Source organism: Cydia strobilella, chromosome 1, assembly GCF_947568885.1.
Source record: "Cydia strobilella chromosome 1, ilCydStro3.1, whole genome shotgun sequence".
NCBI classification, from domain to species: domain Eukaryota; kingdom Metazoa; phylum Arthropoda; class Insecta; order Lepidoptera; family Tortricidae; genus Cydia; species Cydia strobilella.
This window is the reverse complement of record NC_086041.1, coordinates 12029004-12049437: the sequence shown is the minus strand read 5'-3', so window position 1 is coordinate 12049437 and position 20434 is coordinate 12029004.

The following is a 20434-nucleotide window of genomic DNA, read 5'->3' as shown; positions in this document are numbered from 1 at the left end:
TACTTAGTCTCTTTTCAAATACGAATATTTAATTATTCTTGGGTATTTTAAGCATACCGTACAATATTTATTACTAATGAAAAATGTTAACGACCATAAAATTACGTGGTTGATTATTAACAGGGATATTACAGTTTTATCAGCATGTAGTCGTTATATATAGTGATAAATAATAATTAAATAATTTACAACTCTGAACCACACGCCCACTACATAGGCACATACCACATTTCTATTTCTGTATGATTGCATCAACCCATATTTAATCTCACAATATACACGATATATTTTTAACAACCTTGAAAAACTTATTATGGCCACAACATCTTTTTAGCATATAAATTATGGTAAACAAAATAATGGCACTTGGCCGTTATGGCCATCGAGCAACGCCGGCTCGCTAGTAGGGAGGCGGCGTTGCTCGACCTCGAAGGTTATGGCAAATGAAATTAGTGCAAATTAATAGAAAATTCAGTTTGTGGCATTATTGGCTAGCACCCACCAAAATGTTGATGAAGGCTTAATAATTTGGTTCTATGTTTTTTTAAATGTTTGTTATCTCAGAAGTCCATAATTTCGTAACCGATTTCGGTTTCTTTTTGTTTTGAAAGTATATTTTCAAATTAAAAGTATACTTACAGATTGGTTCCATTTTTCTCAAAATCCAGTTCTGATGATGATGGGATCTATAAGAAACCGAGGGACCTCCTCAAATGTTACCTACATTCACATGAAAATAAGTGACATTTGATGAAGTGTAACTGCTGATGAAGATCAGAATTTCCTCAACGACGCGTATAGTAAGTATAGTACGTTTGGCAATTTGTCTTCTTCGTTAGTGTTTCGATTTGCAAACAGGGTTGATGAAGACGAATGGTTGATAAACAAGTCGGCAACATTAGCAGGGATGATAAAATGAACACCTTCGATGCGGTAAATAATGTAGCGGCCCCATCCCGCAGTGAACGTGTTAATGAAATTGTACAATGGAGTTCCTTTCTCCCAAGCATTGACACTGCCTTTGCCTATTTTTAACCCTGGCTGAACTTGAGGCTGGCCCCTTGACTTGCAAACGAAGCTGAGGAAGACGAATGGCAGACAAACAAGTCGGCAACATTAGCTGGGATAATTTCGCATGCGCGGGGCGTGTCTGGAGCGTACAAATGAGCTGCGCAGACGCCTGTATTGTCATGGCGGCTGCGTTAGGGTTGTCCAATGGAAAATAATAGAATACAGAAAAGGGCTCACACTATTTTATTGTTTGATAACTTATAACCTTTATAAAAGTGCAGGAATAATAAATAAGCAAAATTTACGTTTTAACATAACTGCTTAACACGTAAATTTTATTATTGTTACTTCTTATTTCTTTAAATAAAAAAATAACATACACCGCACTATAGGTAGCTACTTCTTAGAAGAAAATTTACCAAATAATCAATGTCGAGTAACATTGATAGTCCTTCATTTAGTTAGTTTAACAAGAATAGAATTTTCTTATAGTTAGTACTAGAGGAGCACGGAATTTGTGTTTAAAACGTAAAAGTACAGTCGAAGGCAAAAATATCGATCCAGACAAATGACTCAAAAATATGTGAACACGACTTTATTGTCTAAGGTGTAAGAGCGTGATACATATTTTTAAGACTGGGAATATATTTATGCACTTGACTGTACCTATTTTTTTTATTTATTTAATCTTTATTGCACAAAAGAAAATACTATCGTACAGAAGGCGAACTTAATGCTATGAGGCATTCTCTACCAGTCAACCTCATTCAAATCAAAAGTATCATTATGAACGTCTATGAAACAATGACGTTTACTCTTCTAAGCTTTGTTCTATCAAAGTCGGAGTAAAATTAGCTTGGTCGGATCTAGTTAGTGATTAGCATTAATATTATTACTGAAATATTTCTCAGTTAGAGGTTAGAGGGTACCCTAGGGAGCCCGATTTCCATTGCGATCCAACACCTAACCTTATTGGTGCGAAAATAACAAATGACTAACGATAACAAAGGTACCAAATGATCGCTAGTAGCAGTAAATGATTGGCACCATTTGTAAAAGCTACGCAGTGGCAGCCCTGTAGCGATCGGTCCGAGGGTAACTAGCGATGATTTACTGTGCGTTCGAGCCTTGGGCCTGTTACAAGGAACCATACCTACTAGCTTTCGCCGTTTGCTCATTTAGGACCGCAGGGTCTATATTGTTTACAATAGGTATCATGAGGAGACGACACTTGGTTGTTTGGTTTGTATTAGAAACCTTTGCAATCACGAATAACTATTCGAAAAATAAATGCATTTGTCTGCTATGTAAAGTACATAAATAGAGGTTTGTAGATATATCTGTAACTGATAATTGTATGAGTAGTTGAGTACCTATTGAATCCTATACAACTAGCTTCGGTAGATAAACAAAAAAGTCGAGTTATAGGATAGCATTGCGATTCCGGTACAGTTATACTTTATACAAAAACTGCGCACGGTCCGTATCTAATTGTAAGTGTATTTATCTTCGGATCTGTCCACATTTTGCAATCGCATATCCTAGATATCATATTTGTACGATGACTCCAATAAAGCTAATGAGTAGATATGCAAGCCACTCAGGCCTATAATCTCTTTCGACCTGATTTATCCTTCAGTTATAATTCTTAACGCAATGCCTTAAGGTCTAGCAATTATCCTGTATTTTACATATTATTCTACCCTACAATAGTAAAGGGAAGTAAGTGTATTTAGTTTTATGCGAAGATAGTTCGTTTTGTGTAAACATGAGTACAGTGGGCTAGCGTCCGTCGACTTAAATAAAGCCGCGGTGGCGCCGTCAACGAGTTAGCGCAGCGCCGACAGCCAAGTGCGCAGGAGTTTAACGGAGAACAGATTTAGTAGGTCTTTTCATCAATTAGGTGTTTGCTGCGTATGAATATTTACGTGACTCAGTGTGCCGTTACTCAAAAACTAAGCAACACCGGCCTATGACATACCTACAATAACCTGTGACTCCCTGTGATCTACAAAAATGATTAATCTACAATTAGATTTAGTTGTGGCTTTTTGATGGATTCTGAAATATTAGGACGTAACGTAAGTTTAGGTATCTTACAAGAGCGGCCTTACTTAACAAAGATCTTTAAAATAACCACTAAAAACTGCCAAAAGGGCAGAAATAAGATTTAAACTGGTTGGTTGATAAACGTAAATTGAACACCTAAATTTTGCAAATTTGTAATTTCATGGCTTACATCGTTATTTTTTGCCGTACATTTATTTCTCTCTTCCAGATGAATATCCCACTTTTTGAATATCACACTGACACAAGATAAATACTTGCATATTTTTTGTTGTTTTGCATTATTTGGTTATATTAGAAATGATAATATGCATTTTGGTTAAATCTGAACAACTTGTAAACGTTTTGTCGCGAATTTAGTACTCACAATATTTTAAAGTCAAATCTTAATTTCTTACCTACTGGGCTACGTACTGAGTTTGTGTGCACTAGACAATGTAATCCGTCTTAGTGTCGTCGGAGCCAGTCAGCCAGTACAGGAATTCAGCTTTGAGTAGCTTTTCTTAGTTCCCGCATTCATGCTTTCTCATAAATCTATATATGATGCACTTTTCCATTGCTACACTTGTGAGCTAGGTATGAGATTATATTTGAAATGGAGTTTGTGTTCATTAGAAAGGTCTCGAGAAGTTCTTGATAGACATGCGAATGAGAAGAAGGACAGTCAGCAATCAGTGTCACAAAAATATTTATTTAAATTTAAATTAAATATGTATTTTAATTCTAAGATCAAAAGCCTGTAAATTGCAGACTTCATCACGAAAACAAGTCTATGGCCGAACAAGTGACGTCAACATACCTACACTACTACAGGTTTGCTTGCAAATTCCAATGTTTTAAATATAGGTATTGTTTTATTTTGCCATTCTACAGTATTGTTGTAAATCAAGTCACGCCTTAGTGTGTAAACTCGGTTAGCAATGAGGAAGTAACCTAAAGGCTATAACGAATGCCCTGTATGCGTATCGTATGCGATGATAAGTTGAAACAGTATCCGTACCATGAGTCACTGACAGTGTCAAAAATGACGTAAACGCTAACGTCTATGTAATTTACTTTCTATACATCTCGCTCGCACTAATATGCGAGTACGAGCGAGATGCATAGAAAGTAAGTTACGTTCTCGATATAAAATAAATATACAATAATATTTATTGAATAAATAAACCTAACTCCAAGCTAAGCAAAGATTAGTGCTAAATGATGATGCGCATACGGTTACAGGGACTCGTTACGGTTACATAAAAAGGAGTACCTATTAAAGACGGATTATGTGCTTGTTAAATAAATAACAATAAATATTATAGGACATTCTTACACAGATTGACTAAGTCCCACAGTAAGCTCAAGAAAAGGCTTGTGGTAGGAATACTCAGACAACTATATATATATATATCTATAGACACCCACGACTCAGGAACAAATATCTGCCAAATAAATGCCCTTTCCGGGATTCGAACCCAGGACCATCGGCTTCACAGGCGGGGTCACTACCCACTAGGCCAGACCGGTCGTCAAAATTTGTAATTTTATTTGCGACGCGCGACGGACTTGGTATTTCTACGGTAAAATACGCATCTTAGCGAACTAAACAATCGCCCATTAATGTTGAAGATTTTTTGAGACTCCTCAGTAGGTAGTTAAAATCGGATAGTCTTCTTTGAATGTCTTATTATTATCTGTGATTAAGCTTCATAAATGTTTAACGTTGGGTCTTATCATTATTAACCTAATATTTATCTATTTCTCTCTCTCTCTATTCTAGTTTATTATTTCAATAAATTATGAATAAAATATATTGGCTGGGCCTGAGCTCATAGGTACATCAGACATAGGTAGGTCAGATCTGGGGATCAAGTCGAGCATTTTCCGAGTCTTTTATTCTAACAGTATTATTTAGTGCTTAAAGGTTACATTCGGTTTGCGGATGCTGCAGCATTGCTGTTGAGCTAGGTTTTGACGCGAGAGTTGTCACTCGGCCTGATTCTAATTTTAACAAACGTCAAAAATTTGATCTAGATCCGATCCATGTCGTATCGAGATCTAATTTTGAACTTCCGGTTCGAACGCCATCTTGATAGTAGCCTCGTGATTAGTTCCTTTGTTTTTTGCCCATTAATATTGTTTAGTGTAATATCGATAGCTTTATTATACAGTAATCTAATGTTGTAGTGTGCAGTGAATGGAGAATTAATCTCAAAGCGTGTTACAACCATTTTGGAGTCAACGGCCGGTAGTCCACGTGCTTCTCGTAAAATCCAGGTATCGATTTTACGAGACAACTACAACAACCACCGAACAACGTATTTCTACCTCTAACCGTGTCTGTCTGGCTAGAGCCCTAGAGGCCCATAATTTTATTGTTTACCGTACACTGGCTGAAGTTTTAATCAAGAAACATTAATTCGATCCAACGTGGATCCCACTTTGACGTTGGCGAAATCATCGACAGTATCGACGGAGCCATACTATCTAAATCTAATTTTTGACGTTTAATAAAATTAGAATCAGGCCGACTGTTAACGAACGATGCAACGGCAACGAACAAGCAACAGAACGATGCATTCATCACCTGAATGGTAGCAAAGATAGATATAACTCTCTTTGATGGTAGCCTTAAGTCGGGTAATAATTCTTGCGGTTGGCGTTATTATTTTCATAGAATTTTCATTAATGTTACATTGTAACACAAATAAAATGCTACGCACTTATCTGATAATTCTAGGCTTCGAGGCACCGGCTGGCATTACGACGTGACCTAGAAGGGATTGTAATTTAATTACCAACGTATCGCAAACAAGCTATGAACTATTAGTGCTCATGGGCCTAATGGGCAACCTTTAGCTGGTATTAGGAAAAATATGCAAATCGATGTTCGTTTTAGCATTTAAAGATTGACGGCAGTACCTAAACCAACCGGTGTGAAGTTAGCGGCCAAACTTATCGGCCAACAATAACCCGACCAAATTAAGAAGTCAACTTTTTAACATGTGCATTTCCGTAAAAAAGAGCTTAAGTATGATATTTAATGGTCAAAAGCGAAGGGAAAAGGTCAGGTTTCGTCCTATTAATAACATATCAGGATAAATTTGACTAACTAGGTATCAAAAATGACTTGAACAGATCCCAACATTATGTACTCTAGACAAACCAACTATAAACGCATTTTTAGACACAAAGAATCGAAGCGACGTTGTTTATAGGTGTGGAGGCATGGAAAGTTACTACTTACTACAAATATTTACCGATTCATTTTAGCCGAAAGACATCCACTTTGGAAAAACGCCTTTCTTAAAGTGCTCCACAACGACCAGTCCTGGGAAGTCCTCATCGATCTTAACCAGGTTGCTATAATAGTCCGCCATCTCCTCGCTACAACAAATTTATTTTCTGTTATAAATTTTCTTTACAACTTTATTCAACAACGTTGTACTTACATCATTTAACATCCTACTCTACCCTACCTTTAACTTCGATTTTATAGGAAATCCCATGCTGGAGATCATCCCTAGTGACAATAACGTAAAAAGTGGTCATACTATGGTCAACTAGGTCAACTAGATACCTAAGAGCATTTTCATTTACAAGTGTACCATTTACTTTTTTTTCGAAAATCCATCAACTTTTGGGTTATTTCTACTCAGAATGACGAGGCCTATCGATTTTTTTTTTAATCTGGTTTTTATGGAGGCTTTGGACACTCTAGGTGAACATGTCAGCCTCATGGGCCTATCGATTTAAAAAGAAAAAAAAATGTCCCCAAAAAATTTTAGTTTTGTAACGCATTTTCACATACATTTTGTATAGACCGTAACGGTCCGACCGTTACAAAACTGACACCCAAAATTTGTATGAAAAACTGGGGACACTTTTTTTCTTTGTCTCATTCAATAGTACTCGTGATTCTAACTTACCCAAAAGTTGATGGTTATTCGAAAAAAGTAAATGGTACCATTTTTTCTGAAAACTCCCCTACACATTATTATTTTAATAGGATATGGACATATATTATATAGATTTTGCACTAAAAGTTAATAATTGCCTGTTGCTCTAGTTACATGACATTCGACTTTGAAACTTGTTACATAAGCCTGTAATTAATCTGGTCTAGGCCTACACAGGCGTCGCCTAAATACCACCTTAATTATATGGATTGCCTACGCTCGGCACTTTGGATTTATTTTATTATTTATATGTTGTTATAGACATTAAAGTAGGTATCAATAGTACCTTACCTATGTTAATATAGACTGAGTGAGTGATTCTATTGCAAATGATCGCAATAAAAAAGCACAGTCTTATCCCTGATAAAGCAATGTGTGTTTGCACTGTAAAACGCACAGCAAAACTAATTTGATTTATCCTCTGACCCTCTGACCCTCTGACCGTTTTGTTGATTTCTATATAGCAAATCAGCGATTGATAATAAACTATTACTTATCAATTGCTGCAAATAGCATATTTTTGGCATTTGACATAATAGCTATCAAAATACCTTTCAACCCACAGAATACCGTTTATTTTCATGTTTTACCAAAAAACTTAACAATAGACAATATTTTATCTATGCCTCTGCTAACAACATACTAGCAACCTAGGAATTAAATTATCTGTCATTTTGGTTGACTTTTTGCTTCACAAATGCTTCACAAAAATTTTGACAGTTTGAAAACATAGAGTAGGCAACTTATTTATACTGCGATTTGAAATGTTCTAGATTTTGGATTATGTTAGGTGATGAGGAAAATAACGAACATATAAAAATATATATATAAAAGGAGTGCAATTAGCAAGAAAGAGATCAACATGACGCTGTCCAACCTTTGATAGAAGAGGAATCAAAAGAAGAATAAGTTTAATTAATTATTCTTAATAATCATTGGGCTCCATATCCATATATGTTGCTGCCTACTCACGTAAGTAGTAGTTGGAGTGTTCTCAAAAAGGAAGAGGATGACTTTTCGGGACTTACCTAACATAATTAAAATTAGGACAGCGTCCCACTGCTTGTCGGTCGTGCCTGGGCCTCGCTGCTCTCTTCAAAGGAGGTTCACCTCATTATCGCTATCGCTGGCGAGGTCAGATCACCGATCCAAATTTTCGGGTATCCATTGATGGCCTCGTTTCCCAGCCCAGTTCTACTTTAATGAGCTAAATCAAACGATTTGGGTCTTTTAGCATTGTGGACCTGATTGTAATTTAACACTTAATACGCTCTTTAGGTTTTTGACCTAACCCCTGGGAACCCCAAGTTTGCATTTATGAGCTATTTTATTTAATCCAAGACTAAGTCTGTATGTACACCATAAGTTAATACTGGAAGTCAATGTCCCTAAGATTCTCTAGGTATCTATGGTTTCCGTATGGCTGAGTGACCTAGTCACACATATTGTTTGCTTACCTTAAAGCACCCAAAATAATAGATAATATGGTATATATGCCCAATTAAAGTATTAATTGTCTCATCTACACCTTAAATACCTAGATACGAGTGTGGCAGTGCAGTGTATGTTAGTATGTTGACCTAAGGAACGCGGATTCGCGCTATACGGCACCGCCTCGAGATAATTGGGCAATTATGTGTTTATCTGAAATAACGCTAATTAAGGAGATAAAATGTAATTAATACGGAGTCTAGACGAGTGGAATTCAGTGCCTGGGTCTGACCTTTATGACAAGTGCTGTGATAAGAAATAGTATAGTTGGTCAAGCAAATCTTGTCAGTAGTAAAAGGCGCGAAATTCTAGTTTCTATGGGACCATAATCCTTCGCGCCTACATTTTTTCAATTTGCCGCCTTTTACTACTAACAAGATCTGCTTGACCAACTATGTATATATTGGCGTACAGTCGACGACGTCAGAGATAATATAATTATGTTTACGCTTATGCACCTTACTCGTTTGTAATGAGGCGAAAACTAAATAAAAAATTACGCCGACTGTACATGTTACAATGTTTTTGTATAGGTTTGTTTTATGGACATGTGACAACTGAACAGAAAGCAGGGGACCACTATTTTACAGTTGCAATTTCATTGTCTACCGCGAATATTATTATAAAGGAACTAATTTCGGGTAGTTCAGTTTTGTTTATTTATTTATATCTCCGTTGACATTCCGCTGGGCGTCCCAGCCTGGGACGTCAGTCTTTCCGTGACCACAGCTGGTGCAACTCAGCTGAAACGTCGGATTTAAACTAAAAACAATACATATAATTAAATATGTACAGTCGCCATCAGATATATCGGAGCGCCCAAGGTGTTCACAATATCTGAACACGCGCTCTAACGCCTTGACAATAGAGGCGTGTTCAGATATTTGTGAGCCCCTTGACCGCTCAGATATATCTGATGGCGACTGTACATAGTAATGACATCAGAACTTTTCACTTCCAGTTATGTACACTGTTTCGTAATTTTATTCGCATATTTATCGAAATGGTTTTCGATTTAGCCCACTTTACAAATTTTTAAAAGTTAGTTTTGAATGATTCACGGTTAGTTTCACTAGATTTATATTGACCGGGATATAGACCGTGATTACCTTTTGTATTATTTGTGAGCTCCCGATATTTCGACGCAGTTACATGCATCATGTTCACGGGTAACTGAAGATAGCGGGTGGGTGTCAAAGTTGTGTAGACAGCGCTCTGTCTACCCTCATTCTTGCGCGTCGGCTGCGTTCACTTTCAACGTTACCAACGGTCGCATTCACACTTGTTGGTCCGGTCGCGTTCACAATCGTTGGTCTGTCCAAACACACTACACTCACGGTGTCACTACGCGTGTTTGATTCGGATATCACTGGTTTTTTACACAAACAAATCACAGGATTCCACACATTTGACAGTTTAAACCCATCTTCACGATTGAAATTTTTGTATTTGTGAATTTCAACGGCTTCTCTTACCAATCTTGGTATACATATGTATAGTGGCGTTCTGTCGAAATGACCTTGAGACTATGCAACTCGATCCAGTGATTTGTACCCGACTCAAGGAGATGCTGAGCAATAGCTGACTTGCAAACGTCATTGTTCTTGACCGCAGCAATGTGTTCTTTAATTCTGCAGGCAATAGTGCGTTTGGTCTGCCCAACACAAAAACAAAACACACAAACAACAAAACATACAAAAGGTAATCACGGTCTATATCCCGGTCAATATAAGTCTAGTTTTTAAAAGTTGTCAAATTAGTTCTGGTCAAAAATCTGTTTTGTTTTTTTTTAGTTGCATGAGATAATTGAAAGTTTGTACGGAACTAAACAAAGCTAAACGAAGTTTCACTTGACCGGTTTTTTTTGTTCTCTTTATAAGTGTATTTTTTTATTATTAATTGAATTAATTATATTTAAATTTTTAAGTAGATACCTTTAGTGGTAGTTCAACATTCCATAGCATAAAAACATTAAAATCCCGATGGCAACTTATTTTAATTTAAATTCCTTGTTCCTTCATTATCGTCCCACGAAACCAATTAACAATTCTAAAGTGACTTTTACTTTTCGACCATTTGAATCGAATTAACATAATGACCGGCTACTGTTCGACGTTGTAATGAAAATCGGCGCTTTCGTGTACAGAACATATTGTACTCCTCATGTTTGCTTACAATGCTATAAGCTATTCTTAAAACCAAAGTGAACCAAGTGCGTTTTGTTTCGTACGCGATAATAATATGTTTTGCAATACGCTTAAAAATGAGAACAGTGTGAATTTTTTGGGCTTATGTCACCGAGACTTTCCATACATAGTGTTTTTGAGATCTAACGGTTAATATTCGTAGGGTGTGCCTTAAAATTAAGGTGTATTCACAACGATGCATTATAAAACATATGATAATAACGATTTATGATGATATGCACGAGACATACATGGGTCTGGGCCTAACAGTTAAGTTAGTGATTAGAAGACTAAATATGTGTACTATTCGTACAACTGTGATATTTTTTTGAAATATGAAGAGTTTGTTTACCTATTAACAAAAATATTTATATAATTATGGACAAACTCACAAAAATCGACGTAATAAGTAAGTTCAATAAAGCTTGTGTTGTGGGAAGGTACGGCTACCACGAGCTTGTCACTGACCTGACACCGACATATTCGATGACGTCTGCGTAACTTACTCTATATATACATCTCGCCCGCACTAATATGCCAGTACGAGCGAGATGCATAGAAAGTAAGTTACTCACACGCTAGCGAACCTATCTCAGATAATAACTTACATATGGACGTAACTGATACAAGTTTATAATTTGAACCTTAATTGTTCACAACAAGGCTTAGTATAGATTAGCAAGTAAATTATAATGCCTTCCTAAGCGATCTATGTAAGGTAAGTGATTGCATATTTACGCTCGCTTGACCTTGCAGTCTTATTTACATGTTTTTGAAATCAGGTGCAATTTAACCGGAAAAAATATCTACTTAATAAGTAATAATCTGACTAAGTTTGATGCAATATTTTTACCGGTCGTTATAGAAACATAGAGGTTCAGTCAAGGATATTTGGGGCATTTTCTATGAAAAGGGACCTTATTGTCGATGGCGCTTACGCCGCACAACGTCGCGCGCCATTGTATTTATATCGGAGCATCGTTAATAATGGCGTAAACGCCATCGACAATAAGGTCCCTTTTTATAGAAAATACCACATTTGACTACTAGTCAAATCAGGTTATTTTTTCGATCTGTCAAAAGGCATACAAGCTGTCTTAAAACTGATCAGTTCGATCAGTAGTATTGTATACATATTGTTTGTACCTATATCATAGGGTTTATCAACGTTTAGGTACATATGCATAATTCGACTTTAACATTATAGCGTAGGGACACTATTGTAAACATTAACTGAACCTGTTTAAAGCGTAAATCTTTTTATTGTAGTTTGACTGCTCTGCTTTTACCCGATAGACCAGAAAAACTCGTATAATTACGTAATTCCCGTGGCAAGTGGCAAAGGACCTTTTAGAAACGTCACTTATGGGAATGTTAGAAATACCTAACCAGCAATGCCTGTTCCACTACCTAGTTAATTATGTCGTGGGAGAAAAATCTAACATTATTGCTTCGACTAATTAGGTAAAATACTTGACTAAGTATAGAATCTAGGTTACCTATCAATAAGAAAAATAAAAGGAAGTGTCTTCGATCAATACCTAAGTACAGTTACCTACAATAAAGTTAGTTAAACATATCAAGTAAATACACATACATATTATTATAAAATACATATATCCTAAAACTAAAAGAAACTAAATTATGGCTGCGATGCGACGCAGTTCGCAACCCCGCAGTGTCAGGGAGCTCGCAGACTTGACAGCCTTCGGCCAGAACTCTTCCTTGGTTAAGGTCGCTAGATGTTTAGTTGGAACGAATTAAAATATACCACCACAAAAGAATTAAAATATATCTATTATGGAATACATTTATCATAATTAAATGTTCTTCAGAGTTCTGACAAAATCCTCGATATAAGTAAACATAACTTATAAAATCTTGCGATTTTTGGCATAATGGCAAGATATAGTTTGTCAAATGACTGTCTCATTTCAAACATTGATAGAGAGAATCATATTTTCTTTGTCTTACACTAGTACTAGCACCCAAAAGAAAAGGATGAGTATAGTTTTTTTGTTCTTATTTACTGCCAATTTGGTTTGACCAACTATATGTGTGGTATTTTCTATAAAAAGGGACCTTATTGTCGATGGCGCTTACACCATTATAAACGATGCTCCGATATAAACAATGCCGCGCGACGCTGTGCGGCGTAAGCACCATAGAAAATGCCCCATTTACAATAAACATTTTTTATCCAGGATGACTTAGGGATAAATCTTAAAATGTCTCTGATCGCATCTGTTCTTACAATACTTATATCAGTAATATCAGTAATATAGTTTGGCCCAGGACTATCTCATTTCAAACATATAGGCAGAGAATTATCCTGTCTTTGTCTTACGCTAGTACTAGAACCCAAAAGAAAAGGATGAGTATAATTTTCCTGCTGGTTTACTGACTGACAAGTAACAAAACTACACGTAAGTATATGAAATCATTAATTTACATAAATGTCCTGGCAACATTATTGCTGCTGTATCTTCCTCTAAGATGGGTTGAACTAAATGTGCACGTTAGTACCTACGATCCTTTGTGGGAACTGGGAACATAGTTCAGATCCGTTATCGTCACAAAATTGACGGGAGGCAGCGGCGAAGGCGAAGGTCTCCCGTGTGTAATGACGTACTAATAAAATGCTCCCAAAGTAGAGGACGCAATGCAACAGATAAGGTAGGTACAACTTCTTTGTCTATCCTTAAAATACTTGTTTCCAGTATACAAAAATGTAAATAACTGCGGGACTGCGGGTTAGCTTATCTGTGCCTCCTGGCCCATTATTGTTGGTCATAAATAATTGTAAACGGTGTCCCACATTTAATAACGAATAGGTACTCGGTGTGTTTCTTGTCAAGGATTAAGTATAGGTGCTGAGGCTTCACGGTATTTTTATCAACGCATTATTTATAGGAATCGTAAATAGGTGATTTAGGATTCCGCTCAACATAGCTACCTGTCTGTACCTAGTACTATCTAGAACCCTCGCCTTTACTAGCTATAAAACTGCAAAAAATGTAAGAAATATAATGAACCCTACGAAGGCTATATTATGTACATACATTTATATGAAACTATCAATCTATGCTGAGTTTTTTGAGCAAACAATTGCTGAAATTATAGGCGTGGGTTATTTTCCAATGCATAATGTTGATCTTTGCTCTTTCGAGAAATATCAGCAGGAAACCTTGGCGTCTGCGAGGAGGAATGCAGTCCAGCTGGTTGACCTATCGATTACTGAATTATGTAACGATTTAATAGCAAATCAGCAGGTTATTTTGACCTGAATTGGCATAAGTATGAAAATTATGTAAATTATTCGTTTTGCTTACTGTTTGAGTGGATTTTCTAGCGGGACGTGAATTATTTGGGGATGAAGGGATGAAAACGAGCTAGTCCTATAGATGCCTATAGTAAGCTAATACCTAAGCTTTTTTTGTTTGATTGGATAAAGAAAAGCATTTGACCACAATCTCACCTGATGCATGCTTAGGTACCTACCTATAGATGTCTAGATATTCACTCTCAATGTGATTATATCCAAGTACTTAGGTACTTATTTGTGTTACAAATTGTATTCCTAACGGGCTTCGGGCAAATAACTTACTACCAAAGTACCGATACTACTACTACTACACAGGTAATTCGAAACGTATATGTACTCGTATTCAAGGATATGAACAGTCAATTCGATTGCATCAAATCGTAAAAAAATATAATAACGAAGTTGTTTCTGGAGCAAATTCAACCAAATTGGTTGGCCTCTTGAAGAGGCAAGACGGACATTCGTTCATAATGAAAGTAATGAAACTCAATTCTATCGGTTTATGACTTCCTTGCATGTACCAGATGCACCAGATTAATTAAAACTGCATAATTCCATAGCAATTTTCCTGACTCAACGCAGTTATATTCTTAATTTACTTTTCTCTTACTTATATGAACGTCTCCGCTTCCTGGATTTAATTTGTTATACGTTTGTGGTAAAGTTAACGACCAAGGCCATCGCTTCGAGACCAAGTTGTAAGAATTATTCTTAAATATAAGGCGTATGCACATACCTATGTACCCGTGAAATGTCAGTTTTTGAGCGCTAGGCATCCCAACAAGCAAAATAGTCTCAGAACACATATGTTATAGGAATAAGACACTTATAAGATTCTTATATTGAATTTGGCGTTCGCAATTACTCTTATATGCGTCTCAGAAAATGCTATTTAGTATTTGATCACGATTACTCTGATAATTAGCCTTTTAAGGGCTTATAAAACCAAGTATATAAACCAATATAAGCCGCACCTTCTTTTAAAAGCTTTTAGTAAGAGCAATCAGATTTAAGAATTAAGCTTCTTATAAATAGCACTTGTAAGCGCTTTTAAGATTGCTTATTAGGCTACTATAGACCCGAATCTTCTGTTAAAGTTGCCTATAAGTGTAAATACACTTGATTCCATTTACACTTGTTACTTAGTTTTAAAAGCGCTAATAAGTACAATATTTGAATCCGTTACAAATAAAATAGTTTTATAAAAGCATTTGTAAGTCGTAATTGAATCTAGTTTTATGCAAGCTTATAAACTCTAATACATACTTGCCGCATGCTATTATAAACGTAATGGTTTTATAAGAGCTATGTTCAATGCTGTTATTGTCAAAGAAACACTTATTGATTCGTTGGCAAAGTTATTATAAGTCATGATAACAACATGGCGAGTGAATGCAGTGACTATGGGACATTATAGCACCTAGTTTATCAATAGTGGTATTGTAAAACACTTCGAAATGCTAGCCTAAAATGGCTACCGAAAATAACTAATGGGGAAGATTTTGTTATTTTAAAATAATTAATACGAATGTATAATTGCTTATTTTAAGACGGGCTTTAAAATTTTAACCACAAACTTGGTATGTTGCATGAAAAATACGAGTTCCCTGTGTGTTTTTGATTCTTCATCATCATCTTAGCCTTTGTCCCATATCCTAGGGTTTGGGGTCGGCTCTCCGTATCATTTTGCGCCATTCTTCTCTGTTTTGCGTCATGTCAGGGCTTGCGCCTATCGTCCTCAAATCTTTCGACACTGTGCTGCCCCTTCTACTTTCAGGAATGTCATTTAGGGCTCTCTTAGTCATGTGGTGGTCGTCTCTTCGCATCACGTGGCCGAACCAGCGCAGTCGGCTCTCGCACATTTTTTCGACAATAGGTGCAACCTTGAACGTTCTTGTATGGTTTTGATTAACAACATGAAATAACGAACACTGATAAATTATAATCTAACTTACTTACCTTATTAAAGTCCAAAATATTATTAAGTATTTTAATAAAGTTTTCACTATTACACGAAGCGTGCACAACTCCCAATATATTGATAACTGAATGATTGACTGAACGAAATGAACGAGTAAGAACTTGCAGAAGAATTGTGAAGTGCATAACAATCTAGTTTAGTTTTATAAGAGACTAATAATAGATTTCGTAGGAGTGTACGGTTTTACAAAATGCCGCTACACGGCTGTTACAGTCATGAGTTGAATTACGTGAGGGTATTATTAAACTATTAAAAAACTGAATACACTAATAAAGTGGGCCCTTTTCCGGGCTTGTAAGCGCTTATAAGTTCGCTATAAGTCTATTGAAAATTGGTCTTAGGATAATTATAAAACCGCTTTTTGCTCGTTGGGATGTGATTCGATTCAGCCGAACAAACAAAAATATAGGATAGGTACACAAACTAATCACAAGACAATTATGTGTGTTTGTTAGCATGTCTGTAAATACTTATATGTTACACACGTATGTAGGTCTGCTAGCCTGACAATTGGGATTCAAAAATGTTAGGGAGTTAGTATACAGGGTGACTGGTAATTCGACCTATTCCTTGAAAGAGGTTATTCTATAGCTTATTTGCAATGTTTTTAGCCCAGTCAACCAGGGGTCGAAACTCAATGGTTTTCGAGTTATTCGAGTTTTTAGTTTTTTTCGAAAAAACGCCACCTCTTGGCCTATGAATGGCAAGTGTGTGAAAAGTACATGCATTAGGATGGTTTATTTTTATTTTTTTGGTAGCCAGTGAACAAAGGATTACTTTTAACATAAAAACATGTCAAAAAAATACGAAGGCTTTAAAAATAAAAGGTTATAAGTCACAAGTTAAAGTTTTTTTTTGCCATTTTTTTTTTAATCAAAGGCGATTACTCAAAAAAAGTTGTAAGATACTTCGCGTAAAAATTACATAAATGAATTCCGTTATTCATACCCTATCCAAAAATGTACAAATGTTGACATGTTTTACTCAGTTATTGAAAATAATAACATTAATAACGGAGCAGGTAGAGAGTCTGCTGGAAGCGTACTTGACCCGAAGTCGGTTTGTGTCGGGTTGTCACATTGTTTCTGTTTGTGCTTTGTTTGCCTTCGTCTTATCTTGACTTATCTTATCTTAAGTGTACTTTGGAATTAAAGGTTGGGGCAGGTTGCCTTCGGTAAGAGTCGGACATGTTCGTATGAGGTTATCAATTAATGAGTAATAATGGGGAATTTCTTATCAAAACCCGGTTTGTTTGTGTTTTTGTAACAGAAAAATGGGTTTGTTGCTGGTAAGAGTGATTGAAAGAACTAAAACAACCATTTAAGGATCAAATTCCTTCTTAAAATAACTAATTGTAATAAAATCTTAATCACAGTTACAAAGGTTTTCTTAAACTTAATCGTATTAAATCTTAATTAAATGTTATTAACAAGCATAACAAGCAAAAACAACAAGAGCATAACATCAATCTTAAAATAAATAATCAGAGCAATTTTTCTTATTAACAATCACAAATCTTGTTCGAATTGCTTGCCTCCATTTCGCATGCAAGCACGAATCCTTTTGCGTACTGCAGTTATTGTTACTCGGGTCGACATGTTTTCTTTCATTGTTGCGGCAGCGGCTAAATTTTTTTCTCTCAAGTCTTCTACACTTTGTATTGGCCTGTCGTAAACTAATGCCTTCATGTGACCCCAAATGTGAAAGTCACATGGAGTCAAATCTGGACTTCTTGCTGGCCAAGGGATTGGGCCGCCTCGCCCAATCCATCTCTCTGGATAGTTAACGTCCAACCACTGTCGCACATCCCGGCAGTAGTGAGCAGGGCAGCCGTCATGTTGGTAAACCATGGTCATCCTTGTACCAAGCGGTACATCCTCCAGCAGCATGGGTAACTGTTCCTTTAAAAATTCTCCGTAGGCGATGCCGTTTAAACGTGCTGGCAGGAAGAAAGGCCCGATCAACTTGTCATGCATAATTCCCATCCATACATTCAAAGAAAATCTGTGCTGGTGAGCTCCTTCATTTGATTTTCTAGGGTTTTGACCTTTAGGGGCCCAAAAATGCAGGTTGTGATAATTCGTGATTCCATCACGGTCGAAGTTCGATTCATCTGTCCACAAGATTTTCTTCAGGTATTCCGGATCTTCAATGTCAGCATTGACCAAAAATCGGCAGAAATCTAGCCTTCTTCTAGGATCTCCCTCCTCGATGGCATGTACCGGAGTGTAATGGTATGGATACAGCCGTGATGAGTGCAGTGTGAACCAAACTTTCCACTGACTCATGCCGAGCTGGTGAGCCACTTCTCTCGTCGAAATAGTGCCGTCTGCCCGAAACAGCTCCAGGATTTCTTCTTCTTGAACAGGATTACGAACTTGAGGTCTTCCAGCATTAGCTTGGCGTCGTTGAACCGATCCCGATTCTCGAATTCGTCGATAAGTCTCACCAAACACGCTTACATCAGGTAAGCGGCGATTTGGGAACCGTCGTTGATATTCTCTCCGTGCTGCAGCAGCGTCACCATCAGCAAATCCGTAAAAATACAGGATATCCGCGTATTCTTCAAATTGATAAGCCGCCATTACGTAAAGAAAGATGACCGATTGGAAGGATTAGTTGAAAGTAACTGATTAATTACTTGAAGGAGAAAGACAATGAAGCCTCGGTTTATCACGAACATTATCCGAATCTTACCGAAATTACCTATTATTACTCATTAATTGATAACCCGACCTTGAATTCCAAAGTACGCAAAAGATAAGATAAGTCAAGATAAGACGAAGGCAAACAAAGCACAAACAGAAACAATGTGACAACCCGACACAAACCGACTTCGGGTCAAGTACGCTTCCAGCAGACTCTCTACCTGCTCCGTTATTAATGTTATTATTTTCAATAACTGAGTAAAACATGTCAACATTTGTACATTTTTGGATAGGGTATGAATAACGGAATTCATTTATGTAATTTTTACGCGAAGTATCTTACAACTTTTTTTGAGTAATCGCCTTTGATTAAAAAAAATGGCAAAAAAAAAACTTTAACTTGTGACTTATAACCTTTTATTTTTAAAGCCTTCGTATTTTTTTGACATGTTTTTATGTTAAAAGTAATCCTTTGTTCACTGGCTACCAAAAAAATAAAAATAAACCATCCTAATGCATGTACTTTTCATACACTTGCCATTCATAGGCCAAGAGGTGGCGTTTTTTCGAAAAAAACTAAAAACTCGAATAACTCGAAAACCATTGAGTTTCGACCCCTGGTTGACTGGGCTAAAAACATTGCAAATAAGCTATAGAATAACCCCTTTCAAGGAATAGGTCGAATTACCAGTCACCCTGTATAGTAGGGGTAGTTATATAATAGGGTACCTATTGTAAATATATACATTCAGTCAGATGTTGAGATCATTCCTAATGTCTTAATGACCTATATGTAATTTGTGCTTAACGGATATTTTGCTGACTGTTTTCCATTGCAAAGTCATTAATTACACTGCATTTTTATTTTACTACGAATCTTACGCGCATATGTTTCATATGTCAACACGTATAGTCTATATTTAGAGCAAAAAGTACTAAACCGCGTTCCTGAGAGTCTGACGAATATAGATCTATTTGAGTGCATCCAGAAATACCTACACAGCAAATTGCGGGTCATTCCGGTGATTTACTGCCCTGTTTACTGCTGCCCGCATCGGTCCAAAAGTATCTTTTATAGGGCCAGGTCCTACGACTTAATGCACCCACAACCACACTATGAAGTTAAGGGGCTGACACTAGACAGTAGCTAATGGCCTTGAATTGACTTTAAAAGTGCTTCCACGAAAAAATATGACAACCTTTCGTATGCTTAGGAGCAAATCTGCTCCATATATATTCACCTTAAACATGAAGTTGTCACGATTGCTGTTTATCTGGCAATTTTTTGCCATTTCGGCAAAGGTTAAAGCAACATGTATGTCAGAAGGTACTCATATCATACAGAGCCTGCAGCATCCTCGTCGACCTCGTCGTGTCTTCTAACCGGACCAGCGAGCATCTAGCAGCGGAGCAACACACGGCGCGCTGACGACACGGCTACATAATGCTGTAAGAAAATGTACGGATAAACACCACTTGGTATTCATCATCTTAAAATAGATCAATCATTCATTATAAATTATTATAATATACGATCTCATCAAATCAGTATAGCAGCAAATTATACTGAATCGGCAAATTAGATCCGTTCTCTTCACAAGGTGATCCGCGATTACCATAAAGTCGCGTTAAACTTGTTTAGGTAAATAAATAAATCTCGGTCCAAATTAAATATTTAAACATTAGATTAAAATATAGGTACTTATTGATAAACATCGGCATAGTTAAAAGTTAAAATACGCAAGGTGTCTAAGTTTTCGAGTCTAGAATTTTTTAAGTTA